At 41.0% G+C, this 15,339-nt stretch overlaps 1 protein-coding gene across 11 annotated transcripts in view; it reads right to left on the bottom strand.

Moving 5' to 3' along the window:
• Positions 1-14,715, bottom strand: part of gapvd1 (GTPase activating protein and VPS9 domains 1) — a 141,315-nt gene extending 126,600 nt beyond the window's left edge. For 8 of the 11 annotated variants that reach the window (XM_068012465.1, XM_068012475.1, XM_068012471.1 and 5 more), the window contains exons 1-2: positions 14,600-14,715; positions 1,621-1,713 (exon numbers count right to left, since the gene is read on the bottom strand). The gene's annotated coding sequence lies outside the window, so the exon portion shown is untranslated. Of the gene's footprint in view, positions 1-163; positions 184-1,620; positions 1,714-7,113; positions 7,130-14,599 lie in introns of those variants that run through there. The other 3 variants (XM_068012467.1, XM_068012469.1, XM_068012470.1) reach the window with 3 other exon arrangements.
• Positions 14,716-15,339: the final 624 nt, after the last annotated feature.

Consider the following 15,339-nt stretch of genomic DNA (forward strand, 5'->3'; position numbering starts at 1 on the left):
GTATTAATATCCCTTACCTTAACAGCAAAAAACTCAGCCACTAAATTACTAAAACCAAAAAAGGAACTTTTCTAATGTTAATTCAAAAATATCGATTGAGTTTTCAATTACATTATATCCCTCCTTACAGGCTCAAAGTTGTTCAGATAATAAATTAACATACATCATTTTCCACACATCAGTGAATAGCAAACAATTCCATGTCTTCTTTCAGTACCAATAAGCTTTCAGGGTGATATGAAACCCATAAGCAGAACAGAATGCTGACAATTTCCTAGTTTTGTTGTGTAAGCGGAACATGCTCTGTAGAAAGTCAGTGTAACTAACAGTACTATGACACAACAGGAAGAGGATTCATGACTATGGGACAAACCTCAAGACCTTAGTCACAAACGACTCATAACTGGGCACAATTGGCATTGGAGTTATGAATCTCTACTGTAAGTGAGATATGGAAATGTTAACACTATGCATAGTAGGGGTGCTCTTCAGAGGTTGAGGTTTTGCTATCCAATTCAATGTATTCAATATAGTTTTCACTGAAATCAATCAGGGTTTTTTGCAGCTCAGTGGAATTACAAATTTTGAAAAGTTAAACCGGCAAGAGAACTCTTACATTTTAACCATCAGCAGACAACACTCCATAAGTATGGTAGTATTTACGTTGCCCCTTTCTATTTGTAACAGAAGGATAAAAGCTGCAATACATTCACTAAGCAGCTAAGTGCTATTATGCCATAGCAAGTTTGAACTTGAATTCCTTCTTCACCTTTCACACTCTTCCCCATAGCCAAAAAAGTGAGATATCGTTACAGCCTGACCTTTCACTTGACATCTATGACCATGAACTTTCTGATCATCAATAGCTGTGATCAGGAATGGAAAAAATAGCTGATCTTTTCCCTCTCTTGCCATGGGCCTGTGCGCAACTCTCAACCCCCCGACAGCTGTCATTAGTTAAAGAAACACAGCAGGGATCAGACACGCATTTCCGTGACCTAAATTCCTTTGCTAAACTATATGATGCAACAAAGCATTCAGGCACAAGTTTAACTCCTCCTTCATTGCATTTCCAATCTGAGCCATATCAAGCACACGATTGCGGAGTTAGAATTGCAGTGCTTCCCAGCAAGGAGGGAAGAATCACACCAGAATTATCACTGGCATCTGCTAACAGCCACCTAAAGAGGGCATTGGTTGCTGTTTAGGGATGGGTAATTAATGTTAAGGAAACTGGGCGGAAATGAGAAAGAAAAGTATTAATAAACCCCCATCTCCACAGACCAGGAATTTTAAACACAGAAACATGCAGACCTAAACAGAGTGGCATTAGAATTGTAGAGCACCCCAGGCTTGGAGAGGTAAAATAAATGGCAGGTTATTCAAATATGTCTGCACAGGTATATGACTAGGATAAAACCCAGTTGCAATGTCCCAAATGATAAAAAGCCCAACTATAACCAACTCCTCGTCACACATGACCATTTACGAGGTCATTTATCATCCAAACTTAAGCTGGTGCTTTCAGGAGAGGAAGTTCAAGAAATATCATTCCCTTTTTTAAAAAAAAATAAAGTTGTCGATAAAACCCTGAAAATAATACTTGTGTTTAAAACTCACCTATTAGCAATCTTCCACAGTTGGCTTTTTGCAGAGGTTTATAGCAAACAAATCTGATCAGACTTCGGAATACTGGGATCTTTGCAATTTGATCTGCAGTCAAAAGTAAAACAGAAAATCTTTTGAGCAAAGTAGTTGTTTCTTCCGTCTGGGGAGATGCTGCAAGTAACTAATTCTACATGAACAAACACACAAAAGTAGCATCTGACTAATTTGCTAAGAGAGGCAGCAATTACAAGTGCAAACAAACATGACAAAACAATTAAAGCATTAGCAAGGAAGTCAACACAAGGTGCTAAATGGACATGTGCACGACAGCAATCTACCTTTTACCCATCTGCCATGAGTGCCGTTCAAGACGAAATGTGACAGATCAAACACACTTACTGTTTTAATTGTGCCAATATTACTTCCTTAAGTTGAAACTCAGCATTGTGATTTCCATAAAGCATCAAAACTATTCGCTTCTTTGTATATTCTAAAAAGATTTTATAACTTCAAATTTTTCAATCAATTTTCTAATTTACACATTTGCTTAAAGCAACTAGACAATTTTAATGGCACAAAGCATAAGCTACAGAGGTCAAAAATTTGTTTTTAAGAATAAACTAATTCATATGTACAAATAAAATAGATTGCAACTTTTAGACTACAAGCAATTGACTGTGTTTCAATTCAGTTACAGTAAATAATGAACAGTTTGTAAAAGGTTTGTTTTCAATCAACGCCTTATTCCAAAAGCTCACACAAATAATGCAACCAGTATATGATGTGCATTACTGCTTTCTGTTGCAACAAAATAAATCTCTGCACAAACTAAAAAGGATATATGAAACCCACAATAATGACACGGTTTACTCTAAGACTGCTAGGGGTCAGTGGTACAACTCTCGCCACTGACTCAATTATGGGTTCAAGTCCCATTCCAGAGACTTGAGCACATAAATCGAGACCGACACTTTGGGGGGAATTTTATGCTGGCAGCAGGGGTCTCGATGCCGGGGGTGGGGAGCCAACACCGAGATCCCACGCCATCTCTTTTCCAGAAGGCCCGCTAAATTTAGTGCCAATCAGGCACTTAAGTGGATGGCGGCGGGCCTTCCATAGGATTTAGGACTCCGTCGCCAGAAGCCCCGCCCTGGGAGAGCTGCCGGCCAGAAGTTGGTGGCTGCTGGTGGTAATGATCATACCAAAGGCAGAGGATGATCGCTGGAGCCAGGCCTCAGGTAGGTCAGGCCAGGAGGAGTCTCATGGAGTGGGAGTCGCGGGGGTCGGCAGCAAGGGCTGGGTCCCTCGTTCAGGAACTATGCCTTTGAACAAGGGAAAACACTCCCCCATACCCCTGAGCTGGGAAGCAGCCCGCAGTTTTTCCTACTGTGCTTCCCATGCAGCGACAGGGCAGCCTGCCGCATGGGTAATTGTGGTTGCGGCGGGAAGAGGCCCTTAATTGGGAGTTAACTGCCCAGTTAAGGGTGTCAATTGGCAGCGATACAGGAAAGTTGTTCACAGGCCTTTCCATGCCGGACTAAACTCCGGCAGAGGCAGGGTGGTGACAGCAAACACCGCCCCCACTATCCCACCTGATTTTATGCACTCCCATCATTCAAATCTGCTGTGGGTTAAGAGCATAAAATTTCACCCCTGGGTGCAGTATTGAGGTGAATGCTGCACTGTCAGAGGTGCCATCTTTCAGATAAGATGCTAAACAGAGGCCCCATCTGCTCTCAAGTGGATGCCAATAAAAGAGTTAAGTGTAGTTACTGTGGCAATGTAGGGAAATGTGGCATTCAATTTGCACGCAGCAAGATGCTACAAACTGTGAAATAAACTATACAATTAGTTTTGATGTTGATCGAAAGAAATATTACAAGGGCTCTGGGGAGAACTCCCCTGCTCTTATTTGAATAGTGCTATAACACCTGTGGAAGAGCCTGTCACTCCAGAATTGGCCTTTATAGCCACTCCAGGCGCTGCTTCACAAACCACTGACCACCTCCAGGCGCGTATCCATTGTCTCTCGAGATAAGGAGGCCCAAAAGATAACAACATATATTTATATAGCTCCTGCACTGTAATAAAACATCCCAAGGCACTTCACAGGAATATTATAAAACAAACCTTCAAACTACTCATCTGCCTGACTCTTCAAGCACCACCTGACCCTCATGTGGCAGAGTCTGCAGATCATGCATTGGACTTATCAAATCATCTCAGAACCCATCAAACCGGAGCGGAAGCAAGTCACCCTCGATCCCGCAGGACTGCCCAAGCAGAGGCGAAGAATAAAACAAAGTATGACACTGAGTCACATCAGGAGAGTTTAAGTCAGATGAGCAAAAGCTTGGTCAAATAGGTAGGTTTTAAGGAGTGTCCTAAAGGAAGAAAACGAGGTACAGGCATTGAGAATGTAGGGAGGGTATTCCAGAGCTTAGGGCCTAGGCAATTGAAAGTGCAGCCACTAATGGTAGAGTGATTAAAATTGGGGTGCTTAAAGAGGCCAGAATTAGAGGAGCGCAGATATCTGAAAGGGTTATGGGGCTGGAGGAGAATTCAGAAATAGGGAGGTGAGAGGCCACGGAAGGATTTGAAAACAAGGATGAGAATTTTATAACCAAGACATTGCTTGACTGGGAGCCAATGTAGGTCAGCAAGCACAGGGGTGATAGGTGAACGGGACTGGATGCGAGTTAAGAGAAGGGCAGCAGAGTTTTGGATCACCTCACGTTTACGGAGGGTAGAATGTGGGAAACTAGCCAGGAGTGCACTGGAGTAGTCAAATAGAGAGGTAATGAAGTCATGAATGAGGGTTTAACCGCAGATGAGCTGAGACAGCGGCGAAGTTGGGTGATGTTAGGGAGGTGGAAATAGGTGGTCTTAGTGTTGATGCACTAGGAGGTCGCAAGTTCATTTCTGGTCAAATGTGACACCAAGGTTGCAAACAGACTGGCCTAATCTCAGACTGTTGCCAGGAAGAGGGATGGGGTCAGTCGCTAGGGAACAAAGTTTGGAGCAGGAACTAATAACAATGGCTTGAGTCTTCCCAATGTTTAATTGGAGGAAATTTCTGCTCATCCAGTACTCAATGTCAGATAAGTCATTTGATAGTTCAGCAAAAATGGAGGAAATTGAGAGGTGATGGTGAGGTAGAGCTGGGTGTCGTAAAGTAATACTGTGCTTTGGATGATGTCGCAGAGGGGCAGCTTGTAGGTGAGAAACAGGAGGGGACCAAGGATAAATCTTTGGAGGACACCAGAGGTAATAGTGCAGCAGGAAGAGAAGCTATTGCAAGTGATTCTCTGGCTCTGATTAGATAGATAAGAATGGAACCAGGTGAGCGAGAGCAGTCCCATCCAACTGGACGACAGTGGAGAGGCACTGGAGGAGAATAGCGTGGTCAACCAATGGCCGCAGACAGTGCTTACCTCTATCCAAGATGGCAGACAGCCTCAGTTTAATGTCTGATCCGAAAAACAGTACCTCCAATTGTGTAGTATTCCCTCAGTACTGAAGTCACAACCGAGATTATGTACTAACAGTTTTCCTGCTCAGATAGAGAGCAGGCAACATCAATAACAGAAAATTCTAACATGTCGAATGACCTGACTTGCCGACTATTGTAAAAAAAAAACAATTCCGGGAGTACCAAGCACACATGTACACTAGAATCTGTAACCCACTGCCTTGTTCAGACTTTGCAGCCACCACTCGAGCTCATCCAAAACTCTGCTGCCCGTATTCTAAGTCAGACCAAGTCCCATTCACCCGTCACCTGTGCTCTCTGTCCTACACTGGCTTCTAGTCCAGCAATGCCTTGATTTTAAAAATTCTGTTTTCAAATCCCTCCACGGCTTTACCCCTCCCTTTCTCTGTAACCTCCTCCAACCCAAAAACCTTGAGATCTCTGCAATCCTCCAATTCCAGCCTCCAGCATCCAGAATTTTAATGGGGCCACTATTGGCAGCCGTGCCTTCAGCTGACTGGGCCTTCGGTTCTGGAATTCCCTCCCTAAACTTCTCCAACTCTTTTTCTCTTCCTTTAAGATGCTCCTCTTTGATCAAGCTTTTGGTCACCTGTCCTAATAGTTCCTCATGTGACTTGGTGTCAAATTGTTTGACAATGTTCCAATGAAGCACTTTTGGATGTTCTACTACACTAAAGGTTCTATATAGACATTTGTTGTTGTTGCTGTCGGAACCTCAATGAAGTAAAAACTCAAGTTACTTAGAAAGACACGGGCAGACAGAAAATATTCCTGAGAGCATATATAACAAAATGCGATTATATAGTTATCTAAAATTCCAATTTTTCAGTACCATGTCACAGAAACAGAGATGCATATACAAGGTGGGGGGGCGCGAAGAGAGAGAGAGATGGAGAAAAAAAGAAACAAGAGCAAAAGAACATTAAAAGGGTACATTACCTCAAAAAACTAATTACAATATTATTGGGAACTTAAAGCATGCCAGCGGCACTTCTAGCTTTTGTGGATTAGGTTTCAAATATAAAGGTACCAGATGCATAGACAACATTCTGTGCAGATATTTAATGTGTAATAGCAATCTGCATTAGCCAAGGATCTAGATTTTTTTAATAAAACATTGTTGGCTTGAATGACGTGCAAGAAATGCTGGTGTTGCAACTTAGAGCAGGATCATCACATGATTGGGTTATGCTTCCAGCTTAAACTGATTGTGAAAGAGACCGAGATGAACAAAGAGTGGATAGGAATACTTCAGAGAAAAAAAGATCAACTAATTCCGAATAGAGGATCCACTGTCTTGCAAGAAGTATGCTTTACAACACAAAACTAATCAAGCCAAGGTGTGAAAACAGAATGCAAACCAGTGTACAGTAGAAACTGAATAGATTTCAGACAAAAACATTGCCTATGTTTTCTAAAATAAATTGTGATATCTTAAAAGTTTTGTAGAAAATTGCTTCAAACATTTCTCAACTGATTCAAAAAATTTGATCTTTAAAAACTGTCACACGATTACGTTTTGTACCATCTATGTGCTTCACTTGCATTATTTTTGCCAAAAGCTACTGAATGAACAACTGCAATTCAGTTGGCACAAAATAAACGATAGAATATTTTTTCCTTCATTCCTCTCTGCCGTGGGCATGCAAAGAACAAAGCAACCTCTGTATCTAGATTTTTCTTTCGCATAAAATCTAAGGATCACATACCAATACAAGTTTCCTCAGATGTACAAAATGTTTTTAAATTTTCTAATTAAAGAAATGGATGCCTCTTTCCTAGTTCACCTATGCCCAGAAATAAAGACATAGTAAACAACTCCAATTGATGAATTTAATGTATCTGCATATCACACTACCAATAGCATGTCTATTTCCAGAGTCAAACATGGTCACCTATAGTTTTCTGCAAATTACTATCAGATACATGTACATTTTAGTTACTTCTTTCTTCATTTGAATAGGTTTATAATAAAGATAACAGTTTTGTACTCAGCCTTTTTGTATACTTACTGACTGCCAGTCTGCTCTGCAAGACAAAACAGGAAAAAAGTCAAGGCAGCTGTTAGCTAAACTCTGCCTCAAAAGGTACATTTTGCACTTTTCTTAAACTTTGAGATTTTAAAACCATTCATTATGCAACCCAATAATTGTGCCTTTCACCACCCCCTGAAGCATGCAAGATTCCCCAACGAAGAAACCACAAACATGTTCTGAAGCTATGTTAATTGTGTATTATAACCAGCTGCCACAAGATGCCCAACAGCAAGAGCTAAATCAGCTTCAATTCTTGGCTTCCTTTTGGCACGTGCCACAGACCAGCAATCTCTTTTTATAAGCAAGTCACTGGTGAGAGAGTGTAGTATAAGTGTTCCTGATAGGACTTCATTAATAACTCATCATCATTTGTTAGCCTAAGTTGCACCTCCTTTCATTCTATTTAGGTAGCATCCTTGCCACTGACTCAGAAGACTGTGCTCAAGCCTCCTTCCAGTGACTTGAGCTCATAATCCAGGCTGACATTTCAGTGTAATCAGAGGGAGTGCTGTACTGTCAGAAAAACAACCTCGAGCCCGAGACGTTCAACTAAACCCTGTCTGCCTTCTCAGGTAGATGGTAAAGTACCAAGAGAACTTTTACAAGAGGAGCAGGGGAGTTCTGTGTCCTCACCAACATTTATCACTCAACCAACCTTACTAAAAAGTTTAATTCATCATTCACTTCATTCTTGTTTGTTGGACCTTGCTGTGAGCAAAATGGCTTACACATTTTCCTACATTACAACATTGGCTGTGAAGCACTCTGGGTTGTCCAGAGGTCATGAAAGGCACTACAAAAATGCCAGTCCTTTCTTATTTAATTATGTCAACAACCCATTTAGCAGTTCTTACTATAAAATTATAATATGGCATACCAATATTAGTAAAGCTAACAGCCACTCCTCATTGGCCTATCAGATATTCTGGGCACATCCCAGAAAATTATCAGCAGATTTTTGAGGTACAAAGATTGCCAATTTAAGCATTCACTTAAAAATTACATTTTAAAAACTTTCAGCAATTTAAAATAAATTGTTGGAAAGCATCACAACCCACTCCGATCCCTGACACAGCAGTGGGCTAATGAGTTCCAATTCGTCCTCTGCCAGTGTCAGATGAATCAACTGTTGGAAGTGCTTGAAAATAACACCGAGCTTTCGCCTCCCAATTATCCTTCCTGTGAGAAAGTAAACAGTATCTGCTTTGTACCATCGAATAGTTTGACATACAGCTAACAAACTACAGAGAATCAGACAAAACTGCAACCTGCAATTGCACAATGCATTGCAACAGAAAGTCTACTTATTTATAAGTACATAAAATGCAAATATTATAGTGAATGCTCTGGTATTTAAGGGTGTTAAATTAAATATTTCATCAATCTATCAAATTTTCAATCTGAAGCTATCGCACCAGCACAAATAATGGGAATGCCATTGGCAAATTACTTCATGAAGCCTAGGTACAAGAAAACACGCCAAGAGTAGCAACAAAAATAGCTATACGACAAAAATGGGGAAGAACAATGCAGGTTTCCTACCATGATCAATGGGCGGGAGGGGGTGGTGGTGATTACCTGTGCTTCTCATTCTCGCACTTCCTGGCTGTTTGTTTCTAAACACCACTGGCAGAGGCCCAGGAATTAATCTCAGACTGCTCATATTGCAGGAAAATTAAAGAGAAGCAAAATAAAAACGAGGAAGGTGAAGTGAAAATATCCATCACACTAAAAAACAGAAAAAGTCCATTCACTTATTAAGCTCATTTCATCTACAGATCAAGCAGTTCCATCATCAATTTTATCCTATCCACTAACCTCCTGAGAAACTATTGAACCAAGTTTTGCTCTGCCCAAGAGCTAACATTAAGAAACCTACAGAATATCTGTCTCACCTTACAGCCTATATTATTTGTCTTTTGGAAGTGACAAACCAAGGTCCCATCTATTTGTTCTGAATATTTAAAAAATCCTATCCGAAGAGCAGAAGTTTTCCCAGCGTACTGGGCAACAACCATTCTTTAACCAACACCGCCAAAACTGATGGACTGGTCATTCCTCTCAATGCTCTCTGTGGGACCTTGCTATGCACATATTGGCTGTCACATTTCCCTACATAGCAATAATGACTAAACTTCAAAAGTGTTTCATCAGCTGTGAAGCACCAAGGGATGTCCTGAGCACACGAAAGCTGTTGTATAAATTCAAGTTCCTTTTTTCTTTCAAATTATTAACTCATTGTTTTCCTTGACTTAGTTTCATTACCCCAGCAGCTCCATCAAGATCCCAACAGTATTTGATCATTTTGCATTTGTCTATTAAATATCACATCCAGGTAGACATTTACCCAGTTTTTCCCTTAAATACTTCCTAATGCAGTGTCCACCCCACTGGGTAACACTAGCAACTGACAACTGAAATATCTATTAAGTTTCAATTTATATTTCAACGTCTTCCCATATTTGACTAATAATTGAATAAAACACATAGAATTTACAGACGTTGGCTGTTTGACCCAGTAGGTCTATGCTGTTTATGTCCCAAAGAAGTCTCCTCCTCCCTTGCTTCACCTCAGCCAATCAACATATGCTTCTATTTCTTTCTCCCTCATGTACTTACCTAGCCTCTCCTCAAATGCATCTATGCTATAGATCAATTACTCCGAGTTCCACCACTTGAGTAAAGAGGTAAACAATTCTGATAATTTATTTTGGTCATGAAATAGTCTTCATAATTCAATTATGCTTGCAATTCACCTAATTATGGCCTTTTCCATTCATGAAGTAATCCCAGCGATATAGTAAAAATATCGAGTTAACAAACTGACCATCCTTTACAAATCTGAATACAATGAAAGTTTATATTCAATCTCGTCAGCCAGTTCTAGTTGCTATCAGTGACGCTACATACCAACTGGTTGAAAACAACTGAAAATCGATGGTCAAAGCACTACTTCCACAAATTTTGATACTAAAGCTACAAAACTGAGTAACCCCAAAGTGTTTTTTTTGAAATACTGGGGGATCTTTCAATGACATTGCACACACGTACTGACCTGAAGGTTACCAAAGTACAAGGTGAGTTTGCAACAATGGGGAGACTAGAATGCCAAACAAGGGGGATAGATCAGGTGGGACCAAGTAGTTGGGAGGTTCAGCCAGTTCCTGAAGTCCACAATGGGGTCAGGCAAAGCCCATCAGCACATGGAACTAGGTTGGGTCCTCAACAGTGTAGCTCTTTGGAGGCAAAACTAATATGGATCGATTTCCAATAGGATATGGACAACTTTACACATAAAACTGTACTTTTTTTAATCCAAGTTTTTATGCATGTTACATTTATAAATAAATGTTGTTTTATATGTATATAGACTGGCTGTTCAAAAACCAGTCACTCAAACAAAATGACAAATAGTTTGAGTGAACTAGTCAGTTCATATTGAGATATCTGGTATCTTTGAAAATAATATGAGCAATTTATTTGGTTTTGTGTGGAGTGTTTTCTTTATCTGTCCAGAAAAAAAGCTTCTGATATCTATATTGATATTCATTCCACAAGCACTGAACTGGTTTATATTTAACAGGTCATAGGTAAAATGCAAGACCACCAAAACAGTGGATCTGCACTGCTACAGCTGTGTGGTTGATAGACTGCTCACTTTGATGGGTGCTGTTGTCTGTGCAAAACCATGCAATGTCAACCAACCACAATCTTGGAGGTAAAATGTCAATGTGGCAAAATCAAACGGGACAAACAACCTCAGTGCCATGAGGAGGGTAGTCAGATGATCAGCCAAGGTTGCTGTACTTTCAGTATTCAGTGACCACCCCCACCCCCTGTCCACTACTAGAAGTGACCTATATCAATGTCAGGTAAAGACAGGATCACGGTGAGATCTGATGCCCAACAGCTTAGTAGCCCAGTGATACTCATTCTCACGATTCACATCATAATGGTCACTGTGAGAAGTAAAAGACATGCATAAACTGACGGTGGGCTCTCTTGATGGTAAACTGAAAAAGGAGCGATGCATCAAGGCAGATTGGGGGTACATTGAGGAAGAATGCAACATAAGATGACATTAGAAAACTTGCAGACTGGGTAGTTAAGCGGCAAGTGAGCTTTAACATAGAAAAATGAAAAATGATGTACTTTGGTGGGAAAAACAGAAACATCACTTACACCTCAGAAAATAAGAAACTGAATTGGGGGAAACAGATGAACAAATCATTAAACGTAGCATTACAGGTCAGCAAAGCAATTAAAATGCTAACAAAGCACTGCTATTTATTTCTAGAAGTATAGAATTCCAAAGTAGTGAATTGATGCTAAACTTGTAAGGATCCTGGTCAGGCTGCACTTGCAGCACTGTGAAGAGTTCTGTTTTCCACACTATAAAAAGGACATAGAAGTACTGGATAAAGTGCAGAAGAGATTTAGAAGGATGGTACCAGAACTGAGAGATTACAGCTATTGGAAAAGACCGAACAAGTTGGGGCTTTTTTTCTTCAGACAAGACTTACAGAAGACCTTTAAATTATGGCTGGGCAGAGTGGATGTGGAGAGAATGTTTCCACTTGTGGAAGAATCCAAAAGAGGGGTTATAAATACAAGATATGACTAACAAATTCAACAGGGAAATAAAGAGAAACTTCTTTACTCCCAGTGTGGTCATAATGTGGAACTCGATACAACAGGAAGTGGCTGAAGCAAGTAGCTTAGGTGTTTTCAAAAGGAAATTAGACCAGTGGTTCACAAACTGGGATCCATGGAACCCTGGGGGTCTGCAAAATAATGTGAAATGCAAGCCAAGATGCAGGAGTGGAGCACACCCTTCACATGTGCAGCAAAGAGTGGGTTGGCTGTCTTCAACTAGGAAGGGAGCACAAAAGGATAGACAGAATTCAGTGAGAAGCAGGCACACCCATCTCACTGAAATAAAAACAAGAAATGCTAGAACCACTCAGCAGGTCTGGCAGCATCTATGAAAAGAGAAGCAGAGTTAACGTTTCGGGTCAGTGACCCTTCTTCGGAACTCTCACTGATACATGTCAGTAAATAGGTGTTTTCTTGAAAGTATTAAAACATGCAGCACTATCAAATTATGAGTCTTATATAGCATAAGTTAGATTGGGGGGGGAAGGGGGCAGTCAATGATTACTAATCCATTTGACAGGAGGTCCTTCAACCAAACAAGTTTGAGGAAAAACTAAAGGCATGCATGGGGGAAAAAAAGAGAATAGAAAGATTTGCCAAAAGGCTGAGATGAAGTAGATGGAATGGGAGGAGACTAGTGTGGAGTATAAGAACCAGATTAGTTGACAAAGAAAAAAGGCTTGCATTCAGAAAAAGTGCCTTTCACAACCTCAGGACACCCCAAAGCGCATGACAGCCAATGAAGTACTTTTGAAGTGTAGTCACTGTTGTAGGAAATGCAGCAGCCAATTAACACAGCAAGCTCCCACAAACGACGTGATAATGAACAGATAATCTGTTTTTGTGATGTTGATTGAGGGATAAATATTGGCCAGAACACTGGAGAGAACACTCCTGCTCTTCAAAATAGTGCTGAGAGATTATTTGCGTCTGCTGAGACCTCGGTTTAATGTCTCATCGGAAAGACGGCACCTCCGACGGTGCGGCACTTCCTCAGTATTGCACTGGATTGTCAACCTAAATTTCTGTGCTCAAGTCCTGGAGTGGGTCTTGAACCCACGCTCACACAGTTCGACTGAATGGTCTGTTTCTATGCTGTATATTCTATGTAATATGAGGTAAAGATGGGTTTCGGGAAAGCCTTCCAGGTAGCTGAAGCATTTGTCACAAACGACAGATCAGGGAAGTGCAAAATACAGTATATTTGGAAAAGTGAACCATGTAAACAGTATATAATCTTTTAACAAGGAACTTAAAAAGTTCCTGAAAAAAGATGGTATCTCCAGTTGTTCAGTTAATGCTGTGATGACTCAATTTCAACTGTAAATGCTTAGGGAGTCAAAATTCTGCTTGAATTAGCTGTAGTTTTTTACCCCTGTTTAGTCTGACCCTGGACAGTGTACCAGGAAGTTGGGGAACAGTGTACAAGGCTGCACTACTGACTAGATTTGGTAGACTTAGTGCTGTTCTTTTCTCGACTCTTTTTTATATATTGACAGAGTTTGAGGCAGTCGTATAGATAGGGTACTGTGAAGCTCATGGAAGGGATGAATCGTTAAGGACAAGGATTCTGAAGTCAATGCACTGAGAAACAGGGAACTAACAGATCTGTAAACCAGGAACTTTGGGTGGGATAGGATGCTGGAAAGGAATGTTGGAAGTTATCTGCAGATGAGCGATTGATCAGCGTCCACTGGGGATAGGTGACTAGACCAAGAGAAAGATAGGCATGACAATCAGAAGACGGACACAAAACAGAACAACCAGTCATGCTAAATCTTTTTGGAGCAACTTTAAAGCTATTACACTGGTTGACAGTGCAGTGAAATCTACAGAGTATGAAACCACAATACAAATTTCTAGCACTGCATACACAAAATGTTGCCAAATACTTAATGTGTATCTGGCAACGAATGCTTTTAATCAACTTTTTAATGCATTCCTACCATTTGTACTTTACATCTAAAATTACTTTCAAGAAAACAAAGCAAATAAAATTCCATATTTTTTGAAAAAAGGACAAGACCGTTGTCAATATTGGCAGGCAAATGACTAAACGACATATTATTACTCATCCATTATTTTAACAAGTATTAACCTATTACAAAAAGGCACAGAATAATACCTGTATTCAAATAATGAACAGAAACGATCAAAACATTTTAAACCTGTTAATAACGTCAAAACCATTTGCGAAATTATATTTTCAATTAAAATGTTACAAACACGATTCATAATTAGTTGAAAGGAAAACGATTACAAAGTAATGCTCAAGATTACTTATGATATTTTGTTTATAAGGTAAAATTGATATTACTTTACTTAAATCAAGAAATATAAGCCAAAGTAGGAACATATTAACCAGATTGTATGAACAGAGGGTGTGCAGTTTTCCAATGTGAGGCATCACCTCTGTAAACCTTTCGCGGTACGGTATTAAAATGAGAGACAGCAATTCTTCTCTAGGTTACAATGAGAATATTAAACAGATTCGCTGGCCAGGCGTTCAGGCACCTTCCGCCAGGACTCTAAATCTCTATTTGGTCTCATGGAAAGTAGGATCCGCGGAAAAAGTCGACAACCAACAGGGCCGATAACGTCCCCTGGGGAAACAGGCCAGCCCTTGACCACAGTTCCCCTAATTGGGCGAGACCTCAGAGGCGCTGGCCTGCACTCGCTAACCTCCTCCTCCGCCTCGCTTTTAACGCAGAGGCTAGGCCTCAGCCTCAGGCAAACTCTGTCACGGCAACCCACCGAAATTAAGCCTTACACGCCGCTCCCACTCCATCATTTGAGGGAGACTCACCGTGCTCGGTGTAACACACACAGCTCACTGCCCGTGACGTCTCTTCTTTCTCACCCCAAAACACTCGCAACTCCCTCGCTCCCACCTTCCGTCTGCGGCTGTCACGGCAGAGAGCCAGGCCAGCCAGTGCGCATGTGCCGGCAACCCCGCTGCATCCTGGGATTTGAGTTCTTTCATTCACACCAAGCTGTAAGACTGGAATCTGAGCACGAGATTCTCCCACCTTAGCCCAGGACAGCAAATCATTCGAGTACAGCTACTAACATCAGAGTGATACTTATGCTCAGCAGGTGTAAAAAAAAATTGGAGGCCATTCAGGCCCTCCTGAAGCTGCTGACACATCCAACAGTACCGGCACCTCGCTTCCCGTCCCCTTCAATGTGTGAACCAAGTGTATTGGCAAGTTATTCGATCTTTGAGGTGGGGTGACACACATTAAATCCACACAAGTACACGTCCCAACACTTCAATCAATAAACAGCAGTCAGGGGTGGTAACCCTGACTGATTATTCCCTTTCCTAGCCTACAGTCACAGACCAATTGCAGTGTCTCTGAGATTAGTGAACTCCGAACCAACGGTTGAATCTAAAACTATTCTGCTTCGGAATGACCAAACCACATAGTGCACTTTGGAGGGGTGGGGAGGGAGTGGAGAATGTTAGCAAAATTAAAGCCCATGGGTTTAAGGCACAGTAGAAGCATAGCTACAAGATTGGCTGAAGGACAGAAAGCAGAGTCG

Source organism: Heterodontus francisci, chromosome 32, assembly GCF_036365525.1.
Source record: "Heterodontus francisci isolate sHetFra1 chromosome 32, sHetFra1.hap1, whole genome shotgun sequence".
NCBI lineage: Eukaryota > Metazoa > Chordata > Chondrichthyes > Heterodontiformes > Heterodontidae > Heterodontus > Heterodontus francisci.